This window comes from Carcharodon carcharias, chromosome 15 (assembly GCF_017639515.1).
Source record: "Carcharodon carcharias isolate sCarCar2 chromosome 15, sCarCar2.pri, whole genome shotgun sequence".
Taxonomy (NCBI): domain Eukaryota; kingdom Metazoa; phylum Chordata; class Chondrichthyes; order Lamniformes; family Lamnidae; genus Carcharodon; species Carcharodon carcharias.
This window is the reverse complement of record NC_054481.1, coordinates 87,810,907-87,826,542: the sequence shown is the minus strand read 5'-3', so window position 1 is coordinate 87,826,542 and position 15,636 is coordinate 87,810,907. Positions and strand designations below refer to the sequence as shown.

The 15,636-nt window shown below is 49.1% G+C and overlaps 1 protein-coding gene across 8 annotated transcripts in view; it reads right to left on the bottom strand.

Annotated features, from left to right (window-relative positions):
- tmem269 (transmembrane protein 269) overlaps positions 1-15,636 on the bottom strand; it is a 141,928-nt gene that overhangs the window by 41,958 nt on the left and 84,334 nt on the right. The window lies entirely within an intron of this gene.

Below are 15,636 nucleotides of genomic sequence, written 5' to 3'. Positions count from 1 at the left end.
AAACATACTGTGTGATTGTTAGTAGTTCTCATCGATGTCCAAGAGGTTTTCGTGTAAAGTGAAAGCATTCTGCAGACAGCATTCTTTTTCGGCCTTGCAGCTTTCCAGAGGCCTCCATTTAGCGTGGGGCTATGGGTTCTGACCTTCCCAGTAGAGGCAGCTCCCCTGAGGAGGAAGGGAGGGGTGGAAAAAGGAGGAGGCCAGGACTGGACAATCAGCCTCCAAGGGAGGCACCTTTGGGTGTCCAGGCGCAGGCACAAGGGGCACAGGGCCAAGAGGTTGTCCAAGGTGTAAGGGGCTGCATACGACGCCACTATCCTGCTGCCAGGGTATACAGGTGGCGAAGCATACTTCAAAATGACTGAGGTGCAGGGCCGAAGGAGGCTCCGACTCTCAAGGGAGACAGTCAACTATATCTGTCAGATGATTGGCCCTGAGATCTCCCCTGTGTGGGAGGACACCCCATGCCAGCGGCTCTGAAGCTCACAGTTGTCTTCTGGCTCCTTCCAGGACTTGGCGGGTGATCTTTGTGGTGTCTCCCAATCAGCTGTCCACATGTGTGTCAAGCAGGTTACAGACGCTCTGTTCAGACGGATATCCACCTTTATCCACTTCCGCTGCGACCACGCAAGTCAGGCACAGTGAACCAGAGGCTTCGCAGCCATTGCTGGATTCCCCCGTGTCCAGGGTGCTATAGATTGCACACATGTGGCCATCAAGGAGCCAGCAGGTGAGCCCAGTGCCTTTGTCAACAGGAAGGGCTTCCAGTCCATGAACGTACAGATAGTGTGCGATCACAGGATGCAGATTTTACAAGTCTGTGCAAGGTTCCCAGGCAGCTCCCACGACGCCTACGTCCTCGGACACTCTCAGGTGCCGGGGCTCTTTAGTGCTCCGGCTCGGCTAGATGATTGGCTGCTGAGTGACAAGCCCTGTGAAGGTGGCTCATGACGCCAGTACACCGTCCAAGAACAGAAGCTGAGCATCAGTACAATAGGAGTCAGGGCACCACAAGGGCTGTGGTGAAAAGAGGCATCAGTCTTCTCAAGATGTGCTTCTGTTGCCTGGACCGCTCAGGGGGCGCACTCCAGTAACCCCCAGATCGCATCTCTCTGATCGTGGTAGTCTGCTGTGCCCTGCAAAATCTTGTGCTGGAAAGGGGGGATGCAATTGATGATGAAGACCTTGACGCCCTGGATGAGGCTGCACATGATGAATCCAGCAGTGCCTCAGAGGATGAGGAAGCACAGGGCGATGATGAGGGCCACAACAACGATCCGCGTTTACACCATGGAGGTAGGGACACCTGGGACAATTTAATCGAAAGTACCTTCAGCTAGCTCCACATACATGGATCAGCAGGAGCAGCATTGCCTGGAACTTCCACATGTGGCACTTAGGTGCTACCTCTTCAACCTTATCAGCTGCAAATAAGGCCTTAGTACAGAAACATCAATCTCCACCCTAACACTCATGATAATTATATGAAAATGAAAAAAGCACCACAATGAAAAGACGTTCAGCCATGGTAACAAAGGTGGACTTTATTCTGTCCACGCTTAAGGCCCACTTGATTATTCGACAATGTTACAAAAAGGGGTCCAAGGCCAACACAAAATCACCAGTGACATACCCCGGGAGTGCCTAAGGTGCCTTATGTTTTCGTTTCCTGGTGCTCCATTCAGGTGCTGCCCCATCACTCGGAGTGGCTTGTGAGACAGCCTGCTGACTCTGCTGTCCAATTGGCCTAGATGACCTTGGCGGGCGTCCTCTGGAGCCTGTAATGGCCCTGCCTGGGAGGAAGTGGCCAGCTCCTGAAGTGGCACCTCCCCAGTTGTCACAGCCTCAATGGAAGCAACATTGACTGGCAGAGGGGCGGAGGAGCTGTTGCCCTCATCCGGAGCACCATGAGAGAAGCTCGTGACGGCAGGCAGCTGCGGTGCTGACGTGAGGTCCAAATCTACCTCCCTAACACCGCAGACGCATGGGCACCGAGTGCCGGCGCTTGGTATCCACAACATCTCCCACAGTGGAAAACACCACCTGTGGCCAGAACTGCTGTGCGGGCTTGCAGGTCAGAGCATGACCCAATCATATTTTGATCCATTTGGTGGAAGCCCCTCTCTATGAGAGTTGCCAATCTCTCATTGAAGGAATCCTGATGCTCTGCTGAGGGTAGATTCTTCGTGTGCACTCTGCCTAGACTCCTCCATCGCAGAAAGCAACTAACCATTCCCTCATGCAACCCTGCCAGATGCAAACACACTTCCTACCACCTTTCCTGTAGCTGCTGCAATGGGGACAACTCCAGAGGCATGTCATTAATGCCGGACTCAGTTTGTGCCTCCTCCCCTGCAGCCCTCCGACTGCTGGAGCCATCAGCACTCTCTGCCCCTACCATCTCCTCCAGCGATCATGATGTGCCCTCTCCGCTGTGACCCAGGACACTAGCCGACGGTAAATTCCCCACCGAGGTGTGTGTGTCTGCCCTGGTGCCTGGCTGGCTGAAATGATGTGCTGCAAATTGCACATGTTGCCCCTCAGGTGTGGAGGGGGGGGGCTGCGTTGAGGACATGCGGGTCACTCTGGTATGCTGAAATTAACAAGGACAGTGCATCGGTTAGTGTGCATTCACTTCAACCTTTTATCCCTTTCCCCTCCACCCTCATAAGTAGCTCACCCTTAAAGACCCTTAAAAGAAGAACATTGGTGAGGTCCAAATGAGTCAAGACAGGCTCCAAGCATTAAACACACATGCAAACAGGCTGGTCAGATGGCCTCATGAATGACACATGGCTTGTAAAGAACCAGAGGAGTGGGGAGAGTGCAGAAGTAACTGATGTCCACATTGTTGCCTGGATAGTTGCGCGGCTGAGGAAACATTTCAAACAGTTGTGCCATTTCCCGCCGAACTCAGGAGATTGAGAGGTCATATTATTGCCCTTCGTTCTGTAAGGAGGGGCATTAACCGGGTGGCCAGAAGGCAACATTTCCCCTTGGCGCAAGGATGAGTAATGTGATGGCATTCATCTAAGTTGAGTGCCATGAGGTTCACAGCTGAGGTGCTGAGGACCTACTGGACAAAGTAATGTGGGGCGCACTGGCTAAAAGGGTACAGGAGGTCCCAAACCCCCGAAAATGGAATAAGTCTTTGGGTGTGAGCTGCGATCCAATGGCATATGAGACCATGATGATAGTGGTCACAAATGGCATAAGGTGACTTTGGAAGGCGGTGGAGAGGCTATTCCTCAATGGGATGAGGGTCCCTCCTGTATGACCCAGACATCAGAATGCCTCAGTCAGTGAATGAGCATTGTTGCAGCATTAACGATTGCAGCAACCATCAGTGGTTTGGATGGTGGGCATACAGAGTGGATGGGACTGTGGACCTCAAATACCTGCCCGCTGGACCCCAGCCTCACCACCTCCGGCCGCCCTGGTCTCCTGCCTATCTCCATGGTCTGCTCCTCGAATGGGGTGAGGCGCTGGAGGAGGGCGCTCCCACCACCAGTCCTCAGGCGCTCCCGGGCATTGTGGTTACTTTTTGCCTGCAAAACACATAAGAGGATTTATTGGGGCAGGTCCCTCATGTACTCTGCACGCACAAGCTGCACCCCAACCACAGTGGGCCATCTGAGGCATCCAGCAGCTCCTGTCCACACTACTAGTAATGAGTCCCCAGAAGATAGTACGGCTGGTCCCAAATCCCTTCCCCAACAGTCCCCTTGGACACATTCGGCGTCAATCACTTTGAATAGCACACGGGTCCTTGCGCCCATGGAAAGGAGGATCAAATAGATGCAGTGCCAATGCCAGCAGATGGGACTTACCTAAAAGACCTTGAGGCACCCCTTGGACCATGTCATTACCATCAATATGACATGTGTTGGAGTTCTATGTGTCTACTGGCCTCCCCTGCCGCTTGCCCCCAGACTACTCAAATGCCACAGAAACCAACATATGCTGTGCAGAAAGCTCTTCTTCTCCTCAACCACTAAGGCTGATGTAAGCATTGTCAGTACCCATTTGCCCACCCAGTGTGCAACAGATGCCCTATGCAGTAACGGCAGCCATACATGGTGGGGTGGTGGGGGGGGGGGGGGGCGAAGGCTAAGGCTGCCTTCTGCCTCAAATAGCCCAGGCAGACATGGTACTCACCTGTCTGGAGCGCAGCAAGTCATTGAAGCATTTTTGGCACTGTGTGCCGGTGCGTCTGATGTCATCATGGGCACTTAAATCCTCGCCCGCCTCCTCCCACACCTGGCTGGTAACATGGGGAGCCCTCCTCCTCTCATCCTCTGGATACAGAACATCACGTTGCTGGCCCACCTCTTCCAGCAAGGCATGTGTCTGAGAAATCTGGGTGCACAGTGGACCCCTCTGGCCTCTCCTGCAGCCTGCCTCCCTCCTCCTCCTTTGCCCTCGGAGCATTTATACTTCTCTGAGTGGCCATGGTGCACTGCTTCAAGCAGGCTGCCTGGCCACTCTTTAAACAGGCTGCTGGCTCCCCATTGGAACCAGCAGTCTGAGGCCACCTGCCTCCACGACTATTTTCCCGTTCTCCATGGGAGTCGCAAAGCCGCGGTGCAGGCTTTAATTGGCTCGCCCGTGGAAAATGGCAGCGCGGCCCGTTTCGCCAGCGGCAATCGCCCGCCCGCTGCTGAGTCGGTCGGGCAGGACGAACGTAAAATTCTGCCCAAAGAGTAGGAATAAACGGGTCTTTTTCCAAATGGCAGGCAGTGACTAGTAGGGTACCCAGTTATTCACAATATATACTAATGATTTAGATGAGGGAATTAAACGTAATATCTCCAAATTTGCAGATGACACAAAGCTGGGTGGGAGGACGAGCTGTCAGGAGGATGCAGAGATGCTTCAGTGTGATTTGGACAAGCTGAATGAGCGGGCAAATGCATGGCAGATGCAGTATAATGTGGATAAATGTGAAGTTATCCATTTTGGTAGCAAAAACAGGAAGGCAGATTATTATCTGAATAGCTAGAAATTGAGGGAGGGGAATTGCAATGAGACCTGGGTGTCCTTGTACACCAGCCGCTGAAGGTAAGCAGGCAGTTGCAGCAGGTAGAGAAGGCAAATGGTATATTGGCCTTCATAGCCAGAGGATTTGAGTACAGGAACAGGGATGTCTTGCTGCAATTGTACAGGGCCTTGGTGAGACCTTACCTGGAATATTGTGTGCAGTTTTGGTCTCCTTATCTGAGGAAGGACGTACTTGCTATAGAGGGAGTGCAGCGAAGGTTTACCAGACTGATTCCTGGGATGGCGGGACTGACACATGAGGAGAGACTGAGTTGATTAGTATTATATTCGCTCGAGTTCAGAAGAATGAGGGGGGACCTCATAGAAACCTATAATATTCTAACAGGACTAGACAGGGTAGATGCAGGAAGGATGTTCCCGATGGTGGGGGAGTCCAGAGCCAGGGGTCACAGTCTGAGGATATGGGGTAGACCATTTAGGACTGAGATGAGGAGAAATTTCCTCAGCCAGAGAGTGGTGAGCTTGTGAAATCCATTACCACAGAAAGTAGTTGAGACCAAAACATTGTATGTTTTCAAGAAGGAGTTAGATATAGCTCTTAGGGCGAAAGGGATCAAAGGGTATGGGGAGAAAGCAGGTGCAGGATATTGAGCTGGATGATCAGCTATGATAATGCATGGCGGAGCAGGCTTGAAGGGCCGAATGGCCTACTCCTGCTCCTAGTTTCTATGACCCCGAGGTGAGTTCACATTGTTAAGTGCTCGCGGGGGTCAGCGCCAGGCTTCGCAGGCTGGACCGCATCAGTTTCAGGGAGGTCTCAAAGAAAGTCTCTACAGGTATCACAGCAGGGTTAAGGCTGGGGTGGCTATTCCTGTGCTGCAGGGCAAAGGCTCCACTGGGGAAGGGGCCAGACAGTACTGAGGGAAGGGAAGGGAAGGGACTGCAGGGCAAGGGTTCCATTGGGGTCAATGAGTGAGGAAGGTTGCACTGGGACATATGAGGAGAGCGAGGGGAGGGGGGGTGAGGAAAGGCAGTTGCAGGCAATAAAGGGCCACCCAACAGATTTGATAGCTCCCCTGTCTGAGGACAGAGGCACAGCTGAGATAGATTAGCAGCTGTTCAAATGACATTCAAGGAGTCAGTAAAGTGAAGCAATAATGCTCATTCATGCAACACTGATCTCTCAAAGTAGCAATGATTGTTCCCCTAGTTTTATCCCCTCGTTTGCAACCTTCAAAATCACCAGAGTGTTATGGAACTTCAGAACTATTGGGCGCCTGGACAAGTTTGAGAACACCCTTGGAAATGTGGCCATTCACCACTCAGAGGATAAGCCTCAGGACCCCCTAAATTAACCTCATGTACTCACTGAACATTAATCCTCATGTTTAGTCCAAACAGCACAGTCTTGGACTGCAGGTCATGATGATCCCAGTGTCTGGGCTGAAAACAGAACACCCAGTTACCTGGTTGAAACTGCCACCAGTCGGTCATGTGGGCTGGGGGGATGGTGAGGTTGTGGTTAACATTCATGTGCACCCTGCACTGGGCATCATTTCAGGGGCTAGTACTCTCTGGTATGTGTGAAAGGCAGACAGATAGAAGTGAACCATTAGCAACAATGTTTCTCATTGATATTGCAGTGAGGAGACTATCAGGAAGATGGAGCCTAGTGTTATCACTGCCTGAATCATTGCTTATAGGCAGGAGAGAAGAATGAAAAGGTGACAGAGGTGCCTGGCTCACAAAAGCGAGGATTAGAGCCCTAAAGACCAAGGGGCAGCAGGTCCTCCTCCGAATGCACAGGATGATCCTCAGAGAGCGGTAATTTGTAGGCGTCTCAATGGACCCTGGGTGTATAGACATTGCATGTGTTATCTGCAGATGAGACCCAGTGTCACAGACGCCTCCACATGTCAAGGGAACTGATGACTCACATTTGCCACATTCTGCAGAATTTGGCGCCACTGGGACTTGGAGGGCATCCGTTGCCAGTGACTGTGAAAGTAACCGCCGCATTCAACTTCTACGCCAGTGGCTCCTTCCAGGGCTCCACTGTAGACCTCTGTAGGATCTCCCAAGCCACACATGCATCCAGGAGGTCATGGACACCCTTTTTGCAAAGGCCCACCATTTTGTGCACTTCGACAGAGATCAAGGGAGCCAGGACGCCAGAGCGCTGGGCTTTACAGAGTTTTCCGTTTTCCCAAAGGTGCAGGGTGCCATTGACTGCACTCATGTGGTTATAAAAGCTCACTGGCTACAGGCAGTACAGTATGTCAACTAGAAAGGCTGACACTCACTCAATGTGCAGCTAGTGTGCAACCATAACAAACTTATCATGCAGGTGTGCGCCAGATTCCCAGGTAGTGTCCACGATTCGTACATCCTAAGTAGGTCTTAGATCTCTGACATCTTCGAGGGACCGCACAGGATATAGGGTTGGCTCCTCAGGGACAAGGGTTACCTGCAAAGGACGTGACTGATGATGCCTGTGCAGTGTCCTCAGACTCCTGCAGAGGGAAGGTACAACGAGGCTCATACTGCAACCAGGATTTCGCTGGAACAAACTATACGTTTCCTGAAAATGCGATTCTGATGCCTGGAAATATCTGGTGCAGCGCTCCAGTACACTCCCCAGAAGGTCTAACGTGTCATCGTAGCGTACACAACCTGGCGCTAGAAACGAGGGAGGACTTGGCAGATAGTGAGATGTAGGAGCTGCACGTCTCCTCCGATGAGAAGGACCTTGAAGGGGATGATGGTGATGAGGTCTTGGTAGCAGAGGATGCAGGCAAGGAGGCTGTTGCATGGGCCAGATGAGGCAGGTGTGCTCGTGAGGCCCTCACTGCCAGCAGATTTCAAGAAGACGGTGACGAGGTGCACTGAGGATCCTCCTGGACAACTCTCCTCCATCACGATCACCAGCATAGTTATCCCTCTAATTTCATCCATGAGCTTCCAGATGACAGTGCATCGTTGCACAGAACACTCATATAGCCCTGATGCTGTGAAGGATGAACAAGTCTCAAGGGCATCTGTCCATGCTGAGATGAAGTGCCATCTGGAAGGGGCAGGCGGAGGGGGGCTGGGATGTTCCAGCATCAGACATCAGAAAGTGCTGCCTCTTCACACATCCATCCAGCAGCCCAGTCGCAAGAGCAGCCTACAAGATGCAGGAGCATTTGTACGATTCTCAGTGGCCTAGAGCCTGCATGCCTTCAATCTGGCAAGGCTCCTCATGGAGATCCATCAGAACCAACGCAGCCATCACGATGTGTTACACCAATGGTGACACAGAAACATAACACTTGGGACAAAGCAGCCAAAGAAATACCGCGGCTGTGACTTAAAGATGACTCAGCCGGCTGTGAGACACTCCGCAAAACAACAGTGACATCTAACAGTTAAAGCTAGGGATCCTGAGCTGCATTTCCCCTAACCCTAATATGGAGGCAGAGCACTGGAGCATGACGAGGTCAGACACTTGGCTGCCTGGTATTGAGATGCCTCCTCTTACACACAACCAATGTGCCCTCATGGCCACACAACCAATGGCCCTAGCGAAGTCCAACATGATCAGAGAACATGAAGCCCTGAAGGGCATGAGCCATGGCTAATGAGGAGCACCATTCTGCTTCATCACATACTCACTCCCATCCCTTTGCACCCTCCACCTTGCCTGAAGCAACAATGTGCAATTCCAGAGCATGCCTAAAGACTGTTCTGGTCTCCACAAATCACCACCTGGAAGTAGCGCAGTAAACTCTTGTGTCAAGGCGGTGAGACAAATATCACTGTCTACGAACTTTGTGACCAGACCCTTCTCCCTGCAATATTCACAACTACAGGGAAAGAAATGCTTAAGGTTAGATGTCTCAGCACCTGCATAAAAATGTGCCATTGATTCATCACCTTGAAGTGGCAAGGGTGTCCCGGTTTTGCTGAGCTCAACAGATTGACACTGGGGATGTTGGAAACCTGTTTGACTGAGGGCAATGCACACAAGTTCTGAGTATAGGCTCATATCATTATAACCCGGCCGAGAGACAGCGGGCACATGGAGTTGGACGGTACATGAGCCTTCTCCAATGGTAACTGCATCTCTCCTTAAACACCTTCACCTGTCAAGAATGCAGATGAGATAGAGGCGCATCCCTGCCTCAATCGTTCAGAGCCAAGAATGCACATGACGAGACCCTATAAGGAATGGGAATGAGATTCATTCCACAAGCACACTTAACATGAAGGTGCAGGCATTACTGATATGGAGCATTATGTTGAAAGGGTCACTCACTGTAGTGAGATGGTAGCACACTGCACAGAAGAGAGGCCCAGGGTAGAGTCAGTTGACATAAATGGGGCAAGAACCAAGACATCATACATGATTGACAGTAACACAGCTCATCATGAGGAGGCATAGACAAGAGGAGATATGAAATGATTGTGAGTCTATTTACATTTGTGAATATTATACACTTGTGGTTAACATCTGTGCCAATGTTGTGCAACAAAAAAAAAGGGTGCGGAAGGGGGTCGGGAAGGAGGAGGACCTCCTCGTGAACCTGCTCCTGGGCCTGGCCAAGTTGGCCATTAACAGGCAGCGGGCGAGTAACGGGGGAGTCCCGCCCAATTGTTTGTCCCTCTTCCGCGGCTACGTTCGCGGCCGGATGTCCTTGGAGAGGGAGCACACGGTGTCTGCCAGCACTCTCGAGGCCTTCCGTGCTCGGTGGGCACCGCGGGGACTGGGGTGCTTTATTGACCCCTTTAATCACATTTTGGTTTAAAGTTTGTAAGGTTCCTTTAAACTTTGTCCTTAGTTTTACAGCTGACCTGAATTAGGGGCTGTGCTTGATTTATCCCTAATTTTGTTAATTTAGTTTAATTGTTTTAACTCTTAAAAAAGAGTGACATCACCTTCACTTTTCTTACCATGCTGCTATGTCTTGGTGCTCCCCCGACATCCACAGCGGATGTGGAGGTAGCCTGCCGACTGCTACGACCTGTTCTCTGTGATGACCTAGGAGGCTGTCTTCTGGAGGGCCGAGACCTGGTGGGCCCCGGCCTGATTTAAGTGTCATGCTGTGGAGCAGGTGCACCCTCCCCAGCCTGTAGATCTGGAGCTGATGGAGTCACGGGAAGAGGGGATTTGGATCAGCCGGACAATCCAGAGTCACATGGGTGAACGGCCCCGGGTTATTGAGCTGCTGGTCCTTCTCCCTATGGGTGGCTGAGGGCCCCTGGCTGATTCCTTGAGGAGAAGGGGCAGCTGGAGTGAGAGCAAGGTGCCCCACAGCCCTCTCGCATTGACATTTTTGGATGCCACCAATGGCTATAGCAATGGAGAGCAGCTCCTGTAGCAGTGCAGGTCTGATGTCCTGGACCAAGGCCGCCATGGCAGCCGCCAACTTGCTAGTGTTGACCTTGGTGCATTCGCATGCCTGTGCTACCACCTCAGACTGAAGGTGGATGGACTCCTCCATCGTGTGTTGCAATCTGAAGAGTGCAGCTGACATCCTGTCCTGATGTTCCTGTGCTTGTCTTTGCAACTCCAGCAACTGATTTAGACCTGAGTCTGGAGGCTTGTCATCAGACTTGGGCTCAGCAGATTCATGGCCTTCAGCAGTCCTCCAAGTGCAGGTGACCTCTGATGTCCCTGCCTCCTCCTGCTGTGGAACAGATGGTGCGCTGTGCTCACCAGATTGTGACCCCGAGGCTACTCTAGAGCTAGGTCCCACTGAGGTGTGTCTCTGAGCTGGTGGAAGGTGTGGGTGAGCATTGTGACAGGTCTTCAAAGGTGCTGTCCTTAGGTTCCTCTTCCGAGGTGTCGTCCGGTCTGGAGTTGAGGGAGTGGCTCATGGATGCCCTGGGCAGCTTCCCAGAGGTGCCTATAAAAGAAAGGAGAGACAATTAATGCATGGCAGGTGACTCTGAAACAGGCGAAATTAGTCACAGTATGGTTGTCTGATGGACGTTCTAGGATCATCACTTGGGTGTGCCGCTGACCTCACCATCAGCGCAGGTATGGTCTCATTTTTCTGCAGCCAGTTCTATGGCTCTGTTCTCAAAGCCTGTGAGAACCTTGATCTTGAGAACTCCATCCCCAGTATGGGACCTCTCCTTATTGTGAGCCAGCTTGTTCTGCATGAAGATAGATGGGGAGAGTGTGAGCAACACACATGCAAGGGTAGATGATAAGGATGCCTTGCATGTGTGGGTGACGAGTGGAGCCCTAGACAGGTTTCGGACGCAAATTCCAGAGGAGATGAGGTGAGATGGAGATGTGAGGGTGTGTGGAAATGAGTGGTGATGTCCCGAGGTGGCAGTGAGTCAGATCCTTGTGAATGTGTGATGGGCTTGAGAGTTTGTGAGTTGTGAGTGATGAGATAGTTGACTTACCCTGGTGGAACAGATGAGATTGTTCATCCTTTTTCTGCACTTGGTGGCTGACCTCTTCTGCAGGGCGTTTGCACTGATCACCACTGCGCCTCCCAAGCCAAATTGGTCACCTTGGTGGAAGGCCTGCAGCCAAAGCAGGGGTACAGGACATCACAGTGGGCCTTGACTGTGTTCAACAGGTGCACCAGTGTGGCGTCACTGAATTTGGGCGCAGCATACTTTTTGCCTTTGGGAGCCATGTCTTCATTGGAGCTGCTGCAGAGAGTGCGAACGCTGTGCAGGGACACTGTTTAAATATGATGCCTGGAGTTAGGGAGCGCTAAGATCAAGGTGGGGCAGGCGAATCAGATGCCACCTGCCAGCGGAATGGCATGTTTCCCATGGATGAATAATTAATCAACTGTGATGTGGACAATTCACCACAAAAAGCCACCATTGCAGCTGGCGGGTGGAACACCATTTTTTCTGGCCGCTAACGGACGTTGCGCAGTTCAGAGAAAATCCCAGCCTGTGGCTTGAGGTTGCTGTCTGATATTAGCAAACAAATACTTAGCACAATCGTCTTAAAACACTCTATTTTAACAGTTGCATGGGTCAACACTTTCACCGAAACAGTTGATGGAGGAATTTCAGACAAACATATTAAATGCTTTTATGCAAGTACACAGTTTAAGATCCTTAAGTCATTGAACGATATTTTAGGCTGCAAATGTCCACAATGGAAAAACAGTTCACAAAACAGTAATGCTTTTGATTTTGTGACTAATATATCTCCACCAAGTTACTCATCAAGTCTAATGACAGAAACGGTGGTGTACCACTAGCTTCACTGGACTGGTAATCCAGAGACCAAAGTTAATGCTCCATATGGAATCTGGTGGAATTTAAATCCAATTAATAAGACCTGGAATTTAAAGCTAGTCTCTGTAATGGTGACCATGAAACTATCATCGATTGTCATTAAAACCTAGTTCACTGCCGTCTTTATCTAGCTGGCTCTTATGTGACTCCAGATCCACAGCAGTGTGGTTGACTCTTAACTGCCCTCTGAAATGGCCAAGCAAGCCACTCAATTCAAGGGCAGTTACGGATGGGCAACAAATGCTGACCTTGCCATTGACTTCTACATCTGATCAAAGAATAAAACATGAGATTTTCCAAGAATGGCAGAGACACTTGAAACTCAAAAATGAATTCCTCTTCGATAAAGGTCAAATATTCCATATATGCAGAAAGTAAACAGTACAGATGCCAAAAGTATTGAAAAGAAAGACTTGCATATTTATAGCACTTTTCATGACCACTGACCATTTCAAAGTACATTACAGCCAATGGCGTTTTTTTTGGAAGTGTAGCCACTGTTGTAATGTAGGAAATGCAGCAGCCAATTCCCACTCAGTGAGCTCCCACATATAGGGATGTGATAATGGCCAGATAATCTGTTTTTTGTGACTGAGGGATAAATACTGGCTAAGACACCTGGGACAACTACCCTGCTCTTCCTCATAATAGGGCGATTGGATCTTTTACATTCGCTCAAACAGGCAGATGAGGCCTTGCTTGGTTTAATGTCTCATGCTGCACTCAGTGCATTGGAGTGCCAGCCTTAATTATGTGCTCAATCCCTAGAGTAGGTCTTGAACCTGGAACTTTGTGATTTCAAGACAAGGGTTCCACTAACTGAATCAAGGCTGACACACTCATGTCATTAAAAATGGACACATTCTAAAAACTTTCATTTGCATGGGTGTTAAAAGAATTTATGAGAATTCCATTCTATGCTTCATTCCAATACAACTGTTTCACCAAGAATTGTGCTCTGCATTGTGTCAATGCTGTTTCTGGTGATACTTCTTTGTACAGAGTTATGTTCTTTGGCCAGATCCCCATGTTTTTGGTAAGATTTGGTTAGGGATCAATAAAGTTTTGGTTAAAGTAGACAAAGTTTGAGATTCAAGCCACTTGTTCAGTGAATAAAGCCACAAGAGTCCACTGATTATGAACAAAGATAAACTTTACTATATAAGGTCAGAAAGATAAAGCAACATACAAAATCTATCTTACACTCTAACATGCAGATTAAGTATGAGGAACATGTGAATTAACAAGCCAACTGTGGTCGAACACACATTACATAATAAATGACAGATGCGACCAAGACAGAGTCCATGGATTTTTCAACAATCTGCCCAGTAACGCTGTGAGTCAACCAATCTCACTTGAAACCCTGTCTCTCTCTCTCTCAAGGCATTACAATCTTTATCTTTGAAGATCTAACCTGGGAATTCTCGCAAAAAATGACTCCAACTCAGAAGGCATCAACAACGGCCCACCTTGCAGGATTTCACTCTCATCTTCCAAGATTCTGTTTCCTGGATTTCCAAGTCTAAACTCAAGCACCAACTCAGGAGCACAATTTCAGCTCTTCAGCTGTGCTGAGCATAATACCACTGCTCCAAAGGAGTACCTTTGCTCCAACGACCCACAACACTGAGTCATCAACTTCCTGTTGCCTTCTTAGATCCTTAGGGATTCTCCTGGCGCGTTTCAATTGCCAGACTTAGACGGCACCAATGACAGTTCACTTTGCAGGGTTTCAATCTTGTCTCCCTTGATTTTGTTCCACTGGATTCTGAATATGCACTCAAGCACCAACTCACAAGCACAACTTCAGATCTTCAGCCGCGCCGAGCAGAATACTACTGTTCCAAAGGGTACCAACGTTCAGCTACTTGTTTCACTTAAGTCTGCTCCCCATTGTCCTTTACCTGTTTAGAGCCTGTTTCTTTGCTTTTCTCTTTTTAACTGAACTGGGACTTTTTCCAGACCCTGTCTCCTCTCTGGAACTCTTCTTTGGGACCTCTCCGTGTCCCTTCTCCTTTTGGGACCTTTCCCTGTCCCCTGCCTGGGACTCTTCTTCTCATTAGCACTCTGCTCCTGGTCACCTGACTCAGTTTTTGTGCCATTTTTCATACTGCATTTTTCATCACTGGGTCCACAGGGCGTAAAAATGTGGTGCGCTCCCAGTCTGCACATGCACAAAAGCTCAGAGGTTTGTGGAGAGTTGAAGTTCCCGACCTCCGCTCATAATGTTAAGGTAAGTATGGAATCGTTTTCCTAACAACAGTTACTCAAAAAGTACACTTACAGTGAGAGAGTTTGAATGATAGGCGGCACCCCCCCCCACCACAACCACGCTCCCATGTTGATCGCATACTCTGCTCAAGCTTACATTTTTATAGGAATGTATAAATGCAAGTTGTTGTCATTGCTATTGCAATCTGCTAACAGTTTCCACTTTCCTTTTAATGGTATATTTTGTATGGAAAATATGGGAGATTGGTCTACACGGCCTAAGATACTCAATTTGATTAGAAGACTGATGAGCCACAGTGATTTCAGAGCTAAATACAGGTGCTTATACAGGTTTGTATACCTCGGTCTCATGTAATTTGTACCAGTAGTAACTGGAATAATGAATGCTACAGTTGTAGCGTGCTTTTCCCATTTGTGTGGTATTATTTTCATGCTGCACAAATCTCAAAACATGCAGTGGCCAAAAATCTGCATTATAGTACATAATTGCTGTTCTGATTTGAGGTCAGGAGTGGAGGTCAGTGAATGGTATAACATGGCATTTATACCGGGATTTCATCTCTGCAGATTTCTATACATTCCTTTTATCATTTTAAGAACTTTGGTGTTAATTTTGAGACCACCTGGGAATGCATATCTTGGATGGACAGCGGTTTACTCTAGCTGCAGTGCAAGTGTCACCAATGTTGTCATCTGACCAGTCTTACAATTCTGGGTCTTCTCTATTAATTCTACATAGTTTTTTTTTTAGTTTTATAACTTATCTCTCTTATTTGTTTCTTTGGTCCTTCTGGTTTCATTGTGCAATATAGTTGTGTGCTTGCTGTGTTGTGAATATACATGCATAAAAACCCAGAGCACATGGACTAAAACTCCACTTCAACTGTACACAAACAGTTGGCTTACAAGGTCCAATGGTATAATTGATTCATCAACCAACTTATTTAGTCTGCTGATAGAAAAGAAACATAAACCCAACTGTATGCAACTGTGTTTTTTTCCCTATTGAAGAGGTATTTGATTCATAGGTCCTGATGTTTACTGATACATTAGTAGAGCCGGGAGGGGATGGGAGGAAGGAGTTTAGGAAACCAGGTAACTTGAAAGACAACTTAAATCTGAGGCATATAGCCTCAGTAT